The sequence below is a fragment of the Argentina anserina genome, chromosome 4, assembly GCF_933775445.1.
Source record: "Argentina anserina chromosome 4, drPotAnse1.1, whole genome shotgun sequence".
Taxonomy (NCBI): Eukaryota; Viridiplantae; Streptophyta; class Magnoliopsida; order Rosales; family Rosaceae; genus Argentina; species Argentina anserina.
The window spans coordinates 9352047-9368835 of record NC_065875.1 but is presented as its reverse complement, the minus strand read 5'-3'; the positions used below and the strand labels follow the sequence as shown (position 1 = coordinate 9368835).

Genomic DNA, 16789 nt, shown 5'->3' with positions numbered 1-16789 from the left:
ATCTTTCCAATTCCAATTTCAGTATCTTTTCAATTCTCGTTTAAGTATGTTTATGAGTGGCTGTCTGATGCGAGTTTCTTTGAATTTGAGAGTGTTTCAAGTGTGGGCATATGTCTCTTTCAAACTAAGTATCATTCTATCGTTTCAGTATCTTTCCAATTCCAATTTGAGTATCTTTCCAATTCTCGTTTAAGTGTCTTTATGTACGGCTTTCTGATTCGAGTTTCTATTGAATTATAGAGTGTTTCCGGTGTGGGAGTGTGGTTATTTCAAATTGAGTATCTTTATATCCTGGGGATCTTTCCAAAACCAATTTAATTGTCTTTTCAATTCTCGTTTGAGTATCTTTATGTATGGCTTTCTAATGCGATTTTCTATTGAATTTGTGAGTGTTTCCAGACTGGGCGTGTGTTTCTTTGAAATTGAGTATCATTCTATCCTGAGGATCTCTCAAATTCCAATATGAGTATGTTTTCAATTCTAGTTTTAGCATCTTTATGTGTGGCTTTATGATGCGAGTTTCTATTGAATTTCTGAGTGTTTCCAGTGTGGGCGTTTGTTTCTTTCAAACTGAGTATCTTTCTATCGTTTGAGTATCTTTCCAATTCCAATTTGAGTATCTTTTCAATTCCCGTTTGAATTTCTTTATGTGTGACTTTCTGAAGCGAGTTTCTATTGAATTTGTGAGTGTTTCCACTGTGGGCGTTTCTTTCTTTCAAACTGAGTATCATTCTATCGTTTGAGTATCTTTCCAATTCCAATTTGAGTAACTTTTCAATTCTCGTTTCAGTGTCTTTATGTACGGCCTTCTGATTCGAGTTTCTATTGAATTTTAGAGTGTTTCCAGTGTGGGCGTGTGTTTATTTCAAACTGAGTATCTTTCTATCCTGGGGATCTTTCCAACACCAATTTGAGTGTCTTTTCAATTCTTGTTTGAGTATCTTTATGTGTTGCTTTCGGATGCGAGTTTCTTTTGAATTTGACAGTGTTTCCAGTGTAGGCGTGTGTTTCTTTCAAACTGAGTATCTTTCTATCCTGAGGATCTCTCGAATTCCAATTTTAGTATGTTTTCTATTCTCGTACGGCTTCCTGATGCGAGTTTCTATTGAATTTGAGAGTGTTTCCAGTGTGGGCGTGTGATTCTTACAAACTGACTATCTTTCTCTCGTTTTAATATCTTTCCAATTCCAATTTGAGTATCTTTTCAATTCCAATTTGAGTATCTTTATATGTGGCTTTCTGATACGAATTTCTATTGACTTTGAGTGTGATTCCAGTGTGGGCGTCTGTTTCTTTGAAACTGAGTATCATTCTATCGTTTTAGTATCTTTCCAATTCCAATTTGAGTATCTTTTCAATTCTCGTTTGAGTGTCTTTATGTACGTCTTTCTGATTCGAGTTTCTATTGAATTTTAGAGTGTTTCCGGTGTGGGCGTGTGTTTATTTCAAATTGAGTATCTTTCTATCCTGGGGATCTTTCCAATACCAATTTGAGTGTCTTTTCAATTCTCGTTTGAGTATCTTTATGTGTTGCATTCTGATGCGAGTTTATTTTGAATTTGACAGTGTTTCCAGTGTAGGCGTGTGTTTCTTTCAAACTGAGTATCTTTCTATCCTGAGGATCTCTCCAATTCCAATTTGAGTATGTTTTCTATTCTCGTTTGAGTATCTTTATGTGTGGTTTTCTGATTCGAGTTTCTATTAAATTTGTTAGTATTTCTAGTGTGAGCGTGTGTTTCTTTCAAACTGAGTATCTTTCTATCGTTTGAGTATCTTTCCAAATCCAATTTGATTATCTTTTCAATTCTCGTTTGAGTATCTTTATCAGTGGCTTTCTGATGCGAGTTTCTTTTGAATTTGAGAGTGTTTCCAGTGTGGGCGTCTGTTTCTTTTAAACGGAGTATTTTTCGATTCTGAGGATCTTTCCAATTCCAATTTAAGTATCTTTTCAATTCTCGTTTGATTATTTTAATTCTCGTTTGAGTATCTTTATGTGTTGCTTTCTGGTGGGAGTTTCTATTTAATTTTTGTGTGTTTCCAGTGTGGGTGTGTGTTTCTTTCAAACTGAGTATCTTTCTATCTTTTGAGTATCTTTGAATTCTCGTTTGAGTGTCTTTATGAGTGTTACCAGTGTGGCTGTGTGTTTCTTTCAAACTGTGTATCTTTCTATCGTTTGAGTATATTTCTAATTCCAATTTGAGTATCTTTTCAATTCTCGTTTGAGTGTCTTTATGTACGACTTTCTGATTCGATTTTCTATTGAATTTTAGAGTGTTTCCGGTGTGGGCGTGTGTTTATTTCAAACTGAGTATCTTTCTATCCTGGGGATCTTTCCAATACCAATTTGAGTGTCTTTTCAATTCTCGTTTCAGTATCTTTATGTGTTGCTTGCTGATGCGAGTTTCTTTTGAATTTGACAGTGTTTCCACTGTGAGCGTGTGTTTCTTTCAAACTGAGTATCTTTCTATCGTTTGAGTATCTTTACAATTCTCGTTTGAGTCTCTTTATGTGTGGCTTTCTGATGTGAGTTTCTATTGAATTTGTGAGTGTTTCCAGTGTGGGGGTTTGTTTCTTTCAAACTGAGTATCTTTCTATCGTTTGAGTATCTTTCCAATTCCAATTTGAGTATCTTTTCAATTTCCTTTTCAATTTCTTTATGTGTGACTTTCTGATGCGAGTTTCTATTGAATTTGTGAGTGTTTCCAGTGTGGGCGTATGTCTCTTTCAAACTGAGTATCATTCTATCGTTTGAGTATCTTTCCAATTCCAATTTGAGTATCTTTTCAATTCTCGTTTGAGTGTCTTTATGTACGACTTTCTGATTCGATTTTCTATTGAATTTTAGAGTGTTTCCGGTGTGGGCGTGTGTTTATTTCAAACTGAGTATCTTTTCTATCCTGGGGATCTTTCCAATACCAATTTGAGTGTCTTTTCAATTCTCGTTTCAGTATCTTTATGTGTTGCTTTCTGATGCGAGTTTCTTTTGAATTTGACAGTGTCTCCAGTGTAGGCGTGTGTTTCTTTCAAACTGAGTATCTTTCATTCCTGAGGATCTCTGCAATTCCAATTTGAGTATGTTTTCTATTCTCGTTTGAGTATCTGTATGTGTGGTTTTCTGATTCGAGTTTCTATTGAATTTGTTAGTATTTCTAGTGTGAGCGTGTGTTTCTTTCAAACTGAGTATCTTTGTATCGTTTGAGTATGTTTCCAATTCCAATTTGAGTATCTTTTCAATTCTCGTTTGAGTGTCTTTATGTACGGCTTTCAGATTCGAGTTTCTATTGAATTTTAGAGTGTTTCCGGTGTGGGCGTGTGTTTCTTTCAAACTGAGTATCTTTATATCCTGGGGATCTTTCCAAAACCAATTTGAGTGTCTTTTCAATTCTCGTTTGAGTATCTTCCTGTGTTGTTTTCTGATGCAAGTTTCTTTTGAATTTCACAGTGTTTCCATTGTGGGCGTGTGTTTCTTTCAAACTGAGTATCTTTCTATCGTTTGAGTATGTTTTCAATTCTCGTTTGAGTTTCTTTATGTGTGGCTTTATGATGTGAGTTTCTATTGAATTTGTGAGTGTTTCCAGTGTGGGTGTGTGTTTCTTTGAAATCGAGTATCATTCTATCCTGAGGATCTCTCAAATTCCAATATGAGTATGTTTTCAATTCTAGTTTTAGTATCTTTATGTGTGGCTTTATGATGCGAGTTTCTATTGAAATTCTGAGTGTTTCCAGTGTGGGCGTTTGTTTCTATTAAACTAAGTATCTTTCTATCGTTTGAGTATCTTTCCAATTCCAATTTGAGTATCTTTTCAATTCCCGTTTGAATTTCTTTATGTGTGACTTTCTGATGCGAGTTTCTATTGAATTTGTGAGTGTTTCCAGTGTGGGCGTATGTCTGTTTCAAACTGAGTATCATTCTATCGTTTGAGTATCTTTCCAATTCCAATTTGAGTATCTTTTCAATTGTCGTTTGAGTGTCTTTATGTACGACTTTCTGATTCGATTTTCTATTGAATTTTAGAGTGTTTCCGGTGTGGGCGTGTGTTTATTTCAAACTGAGTATCTTTCTATCGTGGGGATCTTTCCAATACCAATTTGAGTGTCTTTTCAATTCTCGTTTCAGTATCTTTATGTGTTGCTTTCTGATGCGAGTTTCTTTTGAATTTGACAGTGTTTCCACTGTGGGCGTGTGTTACTTTCAAACTGAGTATCTCTATATCGTTTGAGTATCTTTTCAATTCTCGTTTGAGTCTCTTTATGTGTGGCTTTCTGATGTGAGTTTCTATTGAATTTGTGAGTGTTTCCAGTGTGGGGGTTTGTTTCTTTCAAACTGAGTATCTTTCTATCGTTTGAGTATCTTTCAAATTCCAATTTGAGTATCTTTTCAATTTCCTTTTGAATTTCTTTATGTGTGACTTTCTGATGCGAGTTTCTATTGAATTTGTGAGTGTTTCCAGTGTGGGCGTATGTCTCTTTCAAACTGAGTATCATTCTATCGTTTGAGTATCTTTCCAATTCCAATTTGAGTATCTTTTCAATTCTCGTTTGAGTGTCTTTATGTACGACTTTCTGATTCGATTTTCTATTGAATTTTAGAGTGTTTCCGGTGTGGGAGTGTGTTTATTTCAAACTGAGTATCTTTCTATCCTGGGGATCTTTCCAATACCAATTTGAGTGTCTTTTCAATTCTCGTTTCAGTATCTTTATGTGTTGCTTTCTTATGCGAGTTTCTTTTGAATTTTACAGTGTCTCCAGTGTAGGCGTGTGTTTCTTTCAAACTGAGTATCTTTCTATCCTGAGGATCTCTCCAAATCCAATTTGAGTATGTTTTCTATTCTCGTTTGAGTATCTGTATGTGTGGTTTTCTGATTCGAGTTTCTATTGAATTTGTTAGTATTTCTAGTGTGAGCGTGTGTTTCTTTCAAACTGAGTATCTTTGTATCGTTTGAGTATGTTTCCAATTCCAATTTGAGTATCTTTTCAATTCTCGTTTGAGTGTCTTTATGTACGGCTTTCTGATTCGAGTTTCTATTGAATTTTAGAGTGTTTTCGGTGTGGGCGTGTGTTTATTTCAAACTGAGTATCTTTATATCCTGGGGATCTTTCCAAAACCAATTTGAGTGTCTTTTCAATTCTCGTTTGAGTATCTTTCTGTGTTGTTTTCTGATGCAAGTTTCTTTTGAATTTCACAGTGTTTCCATTGTGGGCGTGTGTTTCTTTCAAACTGAGTATCTTTCTATCGTTTGAGTATGTTTTCAATTCTCGTTTGAGTCTCTTTATGTGTGGCTTTATGATGTGAGTTTCTATTGAATTTGTGAGTGTTTCCAGTGTGGGTGTGTGTTTCTTTGAAATCGAGTATCATTCTATCCTGAGGATCTCTCAAATTCCAATATGAGTATGTTTTCAATTCTAGTTTTAGTATCTTTATGTGTGGCTTTATGATGCGAGTTTCTATTGAAATTCTGAGTGTTTCCAGTGTGGGCGTTTGTTTCTTTCAAACTAAGTATCTTTCTATCGTTTGAGTATCTTTCCAATTCCAATTTGAGTATCTTTTCAATTCCCGTTTGAATTTCTTTATGTGTGACTTTCTGATGCGAGTTTCTATTGAATTTGTGAGTGTTTCCAGTGTGGGCGTATGTCTCTTTCAAACTGAGTATCATTCTATCGTTTGAGTATCTTTCCAATTCCAATTTGAGTATCTTTTCAATTGTCGTTTGAGTGTCTTTATGTACGACTTTCTGATTCGATTTTCTATTGAATTTTAGAGTGTTTCCGGTGTGGGCGTGTGTTTATTTCAAACTGAGTATCTTTCTATCGTGGGGATCTTTCCAATACCAATTTGAGTGTCTTTTCAATTCTCGTTTCAGTATCTTTATGTGTTGCTTTCTGATGCGAGTTTCTTTTGAATTTGACAGTGTTTCCACTGTGGGCGTGTGTTACTTTCAAACTGAGTATCTTTATATCGTTTGAGTATCTTTTCAATTCTCGTTTGAGTCTCTTTATGTGTGGCTTTCTGATGTGAGTTTCTATTGAATTTGTGAGTGTTTCCAGTGTGGGGGTTTGTTTCTTTCAAACTGAGTATCTTTCTATCGTTTGAGTATCTTTCAAATTCCAATTTGAGTATCTTTTCAATTTCCTTTTGAATTTCTTTATGTGTGACTTTCTGATGCGAGTTTCTATTGAATTTGTGAGTGTTTCCAGTGTGGGCGTATGTCTCTTTCAAACTGAGTATCATTCTATCGTTTGAGTATCTTTCCAATTCCAATTTGAGTATCTTTTCAATTCTCGTTTGAGTGTCTTTATGTACGACTTTCTGATTCGATTTTCTATTGAATTTTAGAGTGTTTCCGGTGTGGGCGTGTGTTTATTTCAAACTGAGTATCTTTCTATCCTGGGGATCTTTCCAATACCAATTTGAGTGTCTTTTCAATTCTCGTTTCAGTATCTTTATGTGTTGCTTTCTGATTCGAGTTTCTTTTGAATTTTACAGTGTCTCCAGTGTAGGCGTGTGTTTCTTTCAAACTGAGTATCTTTCTATCCTGAGGATCTCTCCAATTCCAATTTGAGTATGTTTTCTATTCTCGTTTGAGTATCTGTATGTGTGGTTTTCTGATTCGAGTTTCTATTGAATTTGTTAGTATTTCTAGTGTGAGCGTGTGTTTCTTTCAAACTGAGTATCTTTGTATCGTTTGAGTATGTTTCCAATTCCAATTTGAGTATCTTTTCAATTCTCGTTTGAGTGTCTTTATGTACGGCTTTCTGATTCGAGTTTCTATTGAATTTTAGAGTGTTTCAGGTGTGGGCGTGTGTTTCTTTCAAACTGAGTATCTTTCTATCCTGGGGATCTTTCCAATTCCAATTTGAGTATCTTTTCAATTCTCGTTTGAGTGTCTTTATGTACGGCTTTCTGATTCGAGTTTCTATTGAATTTTAGAGTGTTTCCGGTGTGGGCGTGTGTTTATTTCAAACTGAGTATCTTTATATCCTGGGGATCTTTCCAAAACCAATTTGAGTGTCTTTTCAATTCTCGTTTTAGTATCTTTCTGTGTTGTTTTCTGATGCGAGTTTCTTTTGAATTTTACAGTGTCTCCAGTGTAGGCGTGTGTTTCTTTCAAACTGAGTATCATTTTATCGTTTGAGTATCTTTCCAATTCCAATTTGAGTATCTTTTCAATTCTCGTTTGAGTGTCTTTATGTACGGCTTTCTGATTCGAGTTTCTATTGAATTTTAGAGTGTCTCCAGTGTGGGCGTGTGTTTCTTTCAAACTGAGTATCTTTCTATCCTGAGGATCTCTCCAAATCCAATTTGAGTATGTTTTCTATTCTCGTTTGAGTATCTGTATGTGTGGTTTTCTGATTCGAGTTTCTATTGAATTTGTTAGTATTTCTAGTGTGAGCGTATGTCTCTTTCAAACTGAGTATCATTTTATCGTTTGAGTATCTTTCCAATTCCAATTTGAGTATCTTTACAATTCTCGTTTTAGTATCTTTCTGTATGGCTTCCTAATGAGACTTTCTAATGAATTTGAGAGTGTTTCCAGTGTGGGCGTGTGTTTCTTTCAAACTGAGTATCTTTCTATCGTTTGAGTATCTTTCCAAATCCAATTTGAGTATCTTTTCAATTCTCGTTTGAGTGTCTTTATGTGTGCTTTTCTGATTCGAGTTTCTATTGATTTTGAGTGTGGTTCCTGTGTGTGCGTCTATTTCTTTGACATTGAGTATCTTTCTATCGTTTGACTATGTTTCCAATTCCACTTTGAGAATCTTTTAAAATCTCGTTTGAGTATCTTTATGTGTGGTTTTCTAATTCGAGTTTCTATTGAATTTAAGAATGTTTCCAGTGCGGGCGGTGTTTCTTTCAAACTAAGTATCTTTCTATATTTTCATTATCTTTCCAATTCCAATTTGAGTACCTTTTCAATTCTCGTTTGTGTATCTTTATATGTGGCTTTCTGATACAAGTTTCTATTGAATTTGAGAGTGTTTCCAGTGTGGGCGTGTGTTTCTTTCAAACTGAGCATCTTTCTATCTTATGAGTATCTTTCCAATTCAGATTTGAGTACCTTGTCAATTCCCGTTTGAGTTTCTTTATGTGTGACTCCCTGATGTGAGTTTCTATTGAATTTGTGAGTGTTTCCAGTGTGGGCGTTTGTTTATTTGAAACTGAGTATCTTTCCAATTCCAATTTGAGTATCTTTTCAATTCTCGTTTGAGTGTCTTTATGTATGGCTTTCTGATGTGAGTTTCTATTGAACTTGTGAGTGTTTCCTTTGTGGGGGTGTGTTTCTTTGAAATAGAGTATCTTTCTATTCTGAGGATCTTTCTAATTCCAATTTGAGTATCTTTACAATTCTCGTTTGAGTATCTTTCCAATTCAAATTTGAGTATCTTTTCAATTCTCGTTTGAGTGTCTTTATGTATGGCTTTCTGATGTGAGTTTCTATTGAACTTGTGAGTGTTTCATTTGTGGAGGTGTGTTTCTTTGAAATAGAGTATCTTGCTATTCTGAGGATCTTTCCAATTCCAATTTTAGTATCTTTACAATTCTCGTTTTAGTATCTTTCTGTACGACTTCCTAATGCGAGTTTCTATTGAATTTGAGAGTGTTTCAAGTGTGGGCGTGTGTTTCTTTCAAACTGAGTATCTTTCTCTCGTCTGAATATCTTTCCAATTCAAATATGATAATATCTTTTCAATTCTCGTTTGATTGTCTTTATGTGTGGTTTTTTTATTCGAGTTTCTATTAAATTTGTAAGTGTTTCGAGTGTGAGTGTTTTTTTGTTTAAAATTGAGTATCTTTCTATCGTTTCAGTATCTTTCTATCGTTTCAGTATCTTTCCAATTCCAATTTGAGTATCTTTTCAATTCTCGTTTGAGAATCTTTATATGTGGCTTTTTGATACATGTTTCTATTGAATTTGTGAGTGTTTCCAGTGCGGGCGTTTGTTTCTTTCAAACTGAGTATCTTTCTATAGTTTGAGTATCTTTCCAATTCCAATTTGAGTATTTTTTTTCAATTCTCGTTTGAGTGTCTTTATGTATGGCTTTCTGATGTGAGTTTCTATTGAACTTGTGAGTGTTTCATTTGTGGAGGTGTGTTTCTTTGAAATAGAGTATCTTTCTATTCTGAGGATCTTTCCAATTCCAATTTGAGTATCTTTACAATTCTCGTTTGAGTATCTTTCCAATTCCAATTTGAGTATATTTTCAATTCTCGTTTGAGTATCTTTATGTGCGGCTTTCTGAGACATGTTTCTATTGAATTTGAGAGTGTTTCCAGCGTGAGCATTTTTTTGTTTAAAACTGAGAATGTTTCTTTCGTTTGAGTATTTTTTCGATTCTCGTTTTAGTATATTTCTGTACGGCTTTCTGATGCGAGTTTCTTTTGAATTTAAGAGTGTTTGCATTGTGGGCGTGTCTTTCTTTCAAACTTAGTATCTTTCTATCGTTTGAGTATCTTTCCAATTCAGATTTGAGTACCTTGTCAATTCCCGTTTGAGTTTCCTTATCTGTAACTCTCTGATGCAAGTTTCTATTTAATTTATGAGTGTTTCCAATGTGGGCATTTGTTTCATTCAAACTGAGTATCTTTCTATCGTTTGAGTATTTTTCCAATTCCAATTTGTGTATATTTTCAATTCTCGTTTGAGTATCTTTATGTGTGGCTTTCTGATACATGTTTCTATTGAATTTGAGAGTGTTTCCAGTGTGAGCGTTTTTTTGTTTCAAACTGAGAATGTTTCTATCGTCTGAGTATTTTTTCGATTCTTGTTTTAGTATATTTCTGTACGGCTTTCTGATGCGAGTTTCTATTGAATTTGATAGTGTTTCCAGTGTGGGCGTGTGTTTCTTTCAAACTGAGTATTTTTCTATTGTTTGAGTATCTCTCCAATTCCAATTTGAGTATATTTTCAATTCTCGTTACAGTATCTTTATGTATGGCTTTGTGATTCGAGTTTCTATTGAATTTGTGAGTGTTTCCAGTGTGGGCGAGTGTTTCTTTCAAACTGAGTATCTTGCTATCATTTGAGTATCTTTCCAATTCCAATTTGAGTATCTTTTCAATTCCCGTTTGAGTGTCTTTATGTGTGGCTTTCTGATGTGAGTTTCTATTAAATTTCTGAGTGTTTCCAGTTTGGGCGTGTGTTTCTTTCAAACTGAGTATCTGTCTATTATTTGAGTATCTTTTGAATTCTCGTTTGAGTGTCTTTATGTGTGGCTTTCTTATGCGCGATTCTATTGAATTTGTGAGTGTTTCCAGTGTGGGTGTTTGTTTCTTTTAAACTGAGTATCTTTCTATCGTTTGAGTATCTTTCCAATTCCAATTTGAGTATCTTTTGAATTCTCATTTGAGTGTCTTAATGTGTGGTTTTCTGATTCGAGTTTCTATTGAATTTGTGAGTGTGTCCAGTGTGAGCGTTTTTTTGTTTCAAACTGAGTATCTTTCTATCGTTTGAGTATCTTTCCAATTCTAATTTGAGTATCTTTTAATTTCTCGTTTGAGTATCTTTATTTGTGTCTTTCTGTTGCGAGTTTCTTTTAAATTTAAGTGTATCTAATGTGGGCGTGTGTTTCTTTCAAACTGAGTATCTTTATATCGTTTGAGTATCTTTCCAATTCTAATTTGAGTATCTTTTCAATTCTCGTTTTAGTATATTTCTGTACGGCTTTCTTATGCGAGTTTCTATTGAATTTGTAAGTGTTTCAAGTGTGGGCGTGTGTTTCTTTCAAACTGAGTATCTTTCTATCGTCTGTTTATCTTTCCAATTCCAATTTGAGTATATTTTCAATTCCCGTTTGAGTGTCTTTATGTGTGGCTTTCTGATTTGAGTTTCTATTAAATTTCTGAGTGTTTCCAGTGTGGGCGTGTGTTTCTTTCAAACTGAGTATCTGTCTATCATTTAAGTATCTTTTGAATTCTCATTTGAGTGTCTTTATGTGTAGCTTTCTTATGCGAGTTTCTATTGAATTTGTGAGTGTTTCCAGTGTGGGCGTTTGTTTCTTTTAAACTGAGTATCTTTCTATCGTTTGAGTATCTTTCCAATTCCAATTTGAGTATCTTTTCAATTCCAATTTGAGTATCTTTTCAATTCTCATTTGAGTTTCTTAATGTGTGGTTTTCTGATTCGAGTTTCTATTGAATTTGTTAGTGTTTCCAGTGTGAGCGTTTTTTTGTTTCAAACTGAGTAACTTTCTATCGTTTGAGTATCTTTCCAATTCCAATTTGAGTATCTTTTCAATTCTCGTTTGAGTAGTGGCTTTCTGATGCGAGTTTCTTTTGAATTTAAGAGTATATCTAGCGTGGGCGTGTGTTTCTTTCAAACTAAGTATCTTTCTTTTGTTTGAGTATCTTTCCAATTCTAATTTGAGTATCTTTTCAATTCTCGTTTTAGTATATTTCTGTACGGCTTTTCTGATGCGAGTTTCTATTGAATTTGTGAGTGTTTCCAGTATGGGCGTGTTTTTCTTTCAAACTGAGTATCTTTCTACCGCTTGATTATCTTTCCAATTACAATTTGAGTATCTTTTCAATTCCCGTTTGAGTTTCTTTATGTATGACTTTCTGATGCGAGTTTCTATTGAATTTGTGAGTGTTACCAGTGTGGGCGTGTGTTTCTTTCAAACTGTGTATCTTTCTATCGTTTGAGTATATTTCTAATTCCAATTTGAGTATCTTTTCAATTCTCGTTTGAGTGTCTTTTTGTACGGCTCTCTGATGTGAGTGTCTATTGAATTTGAGAGTGTTTCCAGTGTGGGCGTTTGTTTCTTTAAAACTGTGTAACTTTCTATCGTTTGAGTGTATTTCCAATTCCAATTTGAGTATCTTTTTAATTCTCGTTTGAGTGTCTTTATGTGTGGTTTTCTGATGCGAGTTTCTATTGAATTTGTGAGTGTTTCAAGTGTGGGCGTGTGTTTCTTTCAAACTTAGTATCTTTCTACCGTTTGATTATCTTTCCAATTCCAATTTGAGTATCTTTTTAATTCTCGTTTGAGTATTTTTATGTGTGGCTTTCTGATGCGAGTTTCTTTTGAATTTGAGAGTGTTTCCAGTGTGGGCGTCTGTTTCTTTTAAACGGAGTATCTTTCGATTCTGAGGATCTTTCCAATTCCAATTTAAGTATCTTTTCAATTCTCGTTTGATTATTTTAATTCTCGTTTGAGTATCTTTATGTGTTGCTTTCTGGTGGGAGTTTCTATTTAATTTTTGTGTGTTTCCAGTGTGGGTGTGTGTTTCTTTCAAACTGAGTATCTTTCTATCTTTTGAGTATCTTTGAATTCTCGTTTGAGTGTCTTTATGAGTGTTACCAGTGTGGCTGTGTGTTTCTTTCAAACTGTGTATCTTTCTATCGTTTGAGTATATTTCTAATTCCAATTTGAGTATCATTTCAATTCTCGTTTGAGTGTCTTTATGTACGGCTTTCTGATGTGAGTTTCTATTGAATTTGAGAGTGTTTCCAGTATGGGCGTGTGTTTCTTTCAAACTGAGTATTTTTCTATCATTTGAGTATCTTTCCAATCCCAATTTGAGTATCTTTTCAATTCTCGTTTTAGTATCTTTATGTGTGGCTTTCTGATGCGTGTTTCTTTTGAATTTAAGAGTGTTTCCAGTGTGGGCGTGTGTTTCTTTCAAACTGAGTATCTTTCTATCGTTCGATTATCTTTCCAATTTCCAATTTGAGTATCTTTTCTATTCTCGTTTGAGTATATTTATGTGTGACTTTCTGATGCGAGTTTCTATTAAATTTGTGTAACGACCCTAAAATTTCGAGTAGAAAACTCATATTTTCAAGGTCGTACAACACCAAAACAATCTCAACAAATCGAAATTATTTACATGCACAGCAGATCATTACTGAGTTCATAATACAACTCAGAAAACGAATTATTACAACCAAATTTATAATTAGACATTACATAAAATGGAAATGTAATAATTCTCATAATCTCTCACAAAACTCACAAATTAATCCTCAAAGTCTCACACACAAATCCGCACTAGAAATATCACCACAAACAGGATAATGAACAACTTCGAGTCTCCTGAGTCGTCTCTCAATCACCACTAATCAACACCTGCGGAATTATCCCCTACACCATCGAATTGGTGCACCGGGATTGTAAACATAAACCCAGTAATCGTATAGCTCGTATGAGTAAAATGAAAATGTAACTCGCATATCAATATATACGAATATCCACAAATAAAAATGCACTCATGAGTTAATGGACGGCCCATCTGGTTGTCCCAAAAAAACATATGAAAAGAAAGTGCTCATGAGAAATCAGGCAACCCTTCTGGTTACCCAAATACATTTATAATACGGGTACTAATGAATGCTGGTATACATCTGTTACCCCTCACGTAGTACACCGCCGATATTGGGCAACCACCCGCTACCCAACATCAAAACAATATGAGTACTCATGAGCCGATAACCACCTGTTACCTCACATGTAGTAATCCGGCAGACAGACTAGAGCTCTAACTGTATCGTAACTTTCGCCCGGCCAAAGGCTAGGTTCCGACTTGCCAACACGTACAATAATCACACCTCATATTGTACCAAAATCAAGTCCGAAGACAAATCAACATTTTAACAATCTCCATGTTAAAATCACGTACAATAATCACACATCATATTGTACAAATCAAAATCGCATGCTCGATATAAATCTCGTCATCAAATGACATCGTCACGATAAAATCATAACAGTACATTATATAGCAAACCATATAGATATGTACCTATTAACCATTTATACAATATATATATAATCCGCTATATCATATACATGTCATATTTCATAAACACGTCCGAAGACAAAACGTTTAACAAACACCATGTTAAACCATGTACAATAATCACACCTCATATTGTACTAATTAAATCACATGCTCCATATATAATTCTCGTCATTGAAATGACATATTCACAATCAATTCATAACAGTAGATAATATAGCAAACTATATATATATGCTTATTTACCATTTATACAAATATATATATATATATATATCCCACTATATCATATACATGTCGTATTTCAATATTTAAAACTCTTGCAAAAATCTTGAAATCACCGCAAGAGTAGATTCGTAAATATGTGAGATTTTACTCACCTTATCAACTCGAGCGTAATTCCACAATTTCCGAAAATAATTCATTTCCTTAATTTATCGATCACCTTCAAAAAAGAAGAAAAGAATTTAGAAACGTTTCGTAAATCTTTAAATGCCGTAACAGTAATAATTTGTTACTGTTCAGCAATTTCTGGTTTACGAATTACTGTTGACTGAGTAATATTCACTGTGTACTATTCACGTATTTACTATTCATGTATTACTGTACAAATACTCATCCATTACGTATTCCTGTACGAGTACATACTGTTTACGTATTTCTGTACGAGTACATACTGTTTACGTACATCGTCCGATTAGAGCGCGTCATATATCCATGAACTCGTATCGACGAGCCCTACAACTTTCGTGAAGGAAGTTTTTACAAACGAGCGACAGTATAAAAGTCGATATATTCGTTCGGAAACGTAACGTTTTTTTAATTAAACGTTCCGAGAGCGTTTCCGTTTCCGTTTCATAAGGTCGCAAACAATCAAATTCATTTTAATTGAGTTTCACAACTTTATAGAAGTCAAATCAAACCAAATATTGTTTTAAAAAAAATAGGGTTATTACAATTTGTGAGTGTTTCCAATGTGGGCGTGTGTTACTTTCAAACTGAGTATCTTTCTATCGTTTGAGTATCTTTCCAATTCTAATTTGAGTATCTTTTCAATTCTCGTTTTAGTATCTTTTAGTGTTGCTTTCTCATGCGAGTTTCTTTTGAACTTGAGAGTGTTTCCAGTGTGGGCGTGTGTTTCTTTCAAACTGAGTATGTTTCTATTGGTTGAGTATCTTTCCGAATCCAATTTGAGTATCTTTTCAATTCTCGTTTGAGTATCTTTCTGTACGGCTTTCTGATGCGAGTTTCTATTGAATTTGAGAGTGTTTACAGTGTGGGTGTGTGTTTCTTTCAAACTGTGTATTTTTCTATCATTTGACACTCATTGTGACAACCTCCTTCTCTCGAGTCAACTTCTTATTGGTGCACAATTCTTTCAAAAACTTAGCATACCTAGGATTATGTTGTATGTATTCAATAAGAGCCATGTTCACTTCCACCTTCTTGAAGATGTCGAGCATGTCTTGATCAGAGTCATCCTTCTTTTGCTTTGAAAATCTACTAGGGAAGGGAACACGAGGAAGATTATAAGTTGAAACCAAACCACTAGAGTTAGGCACCTTACCTTTGTCATGCAAGGCATGATCTTCTTGTGGTAGAGGCACGACATCCTTAGCCTTAGAGGAGGCAGGGTCCTTCTCTAAGTCCTTGATATTGAAACTCTCGGCCTCTTGTCCTTTAGAAGGCACGGCTTTCTTGTTTTGCTGCAATGGAGCATCCAAGATCCTCCCACTTCTTATAATCATGGCCTTTACGTTAGGATTAGGCTCAGTTTGGCTCGGCAACTTTCCTCCTTCATGGATCTTGCCCATGAAGTCGATCACTTGTCCCATTTATTTCTTAAGCTCGGTTATGTCCTTAAAATGAGCTTGTTGACCTGTAACTAAAGCTTGAGTAGCAGAGTTTAGATTTTGTTGCCCTTGAGCAAGAGACTTCAAAAGTTCATCATAGTTAGGTGAAGATGCAATATTCGAACCATGAACATTAGAGTTAAAGGGAACAGAACCTTGAGGTACCTGAGGCCTCACAAACAAACCTGAAGGACGAGGTCCTTGACCTTGAGCATTGGACGGTTGATCATTGTTGTTCCAATGAAAATTTGGATGATCTCTCAGTCCAGGATTGTATGTGTTCGAGTAAGGATCGTACCTAGGCCTTTGTTACCCCATAAAGTTGAACTCTTCTTCAGTCAATGAACCATTTGGAAAATTCTCCGTCGTGTGATCTTTGAAAGAACAAATACCACATGCTTGAGTGTTGATGCTCGAACCATTGAATGCCTTGACTAGAATGTCAAGCTTCCTTTCTAGAGTAGCCATCTGATTTCTTGCATCAACATCATACACCCCACGGCTCTTGCTTCCTCTCTTCTCCTTGGAACTGAATTGGCGATTGTTGTCGACCAAGTCATCAATCAAGGTGTAAGCTTGTTGACCGGTCTTGTTCATGAATGTGCAGCCACATGCCGAGTCCACCATGCTCTTATTGGTGGTGTCGAGTCCTTCATAGAAGAATTGCATGAAGTCATCCAACGAAATACCCTGGTGAGGGCACTTCCTTTGTAGTTCCTGAAATTCCTCCCATGCCTCATAGAGTGAATCACCATCCTTTTGAGTGAAGTTCTGAATCTCCCTCCTAAGTCTTTTCGTTAGTTGAGCAGGGAAGAATTGCTTCAAGTACCTCCTAGTCATTTCGTCCCATGTGGTGATGATTCCGGCAGGCAAAGAGTACAACCAATGCTTAGCATCATCCTTAAGGGTAAATGGAAACAAAAGCAACCTCAAGCCTTCTTGAGAAAGGTGATGAATCAATTGGAGCTTGCAAATGTCCAAGAACTCCCTAAGGTGAACATTAGGGTCTTCCATTGAAGAACCAGAGTACTTAGGCAGCTGCCCAAGCAATTGAACTGGAATGGAGAAGTTAGCTTCATCAGGTGGAGTGAAAGCAATGCATGAAGGTGACTCAGGGTGGTGGGAATGAATGCATTCTTGAGTGCCATTGGAGCACCAACATGAATTATGTCACGGTCCGCAATTGTGTCGAGTTCTG

General features: G+C 35.3%; 1 non-coding gene across 1 annotated transcript; it reads left to right on the top strand.

Moving 5' to 3' along the window:
- Positions 1 to 16276: 16276 nt before the first annotated feature.
- LOC126793028 (small nucleolar RNA R71) lies at positions 16277 to 16383 on the top strand. Its single transcript, XR_007672013.1, has one exon. It is a non-coding gene; the product is annotated as a small nucleolar RNA R71 (small nucleolar RNA).
- The last annotated feature ends 406 nt before the right edge of the window (positions 16384 to 16789 follow it).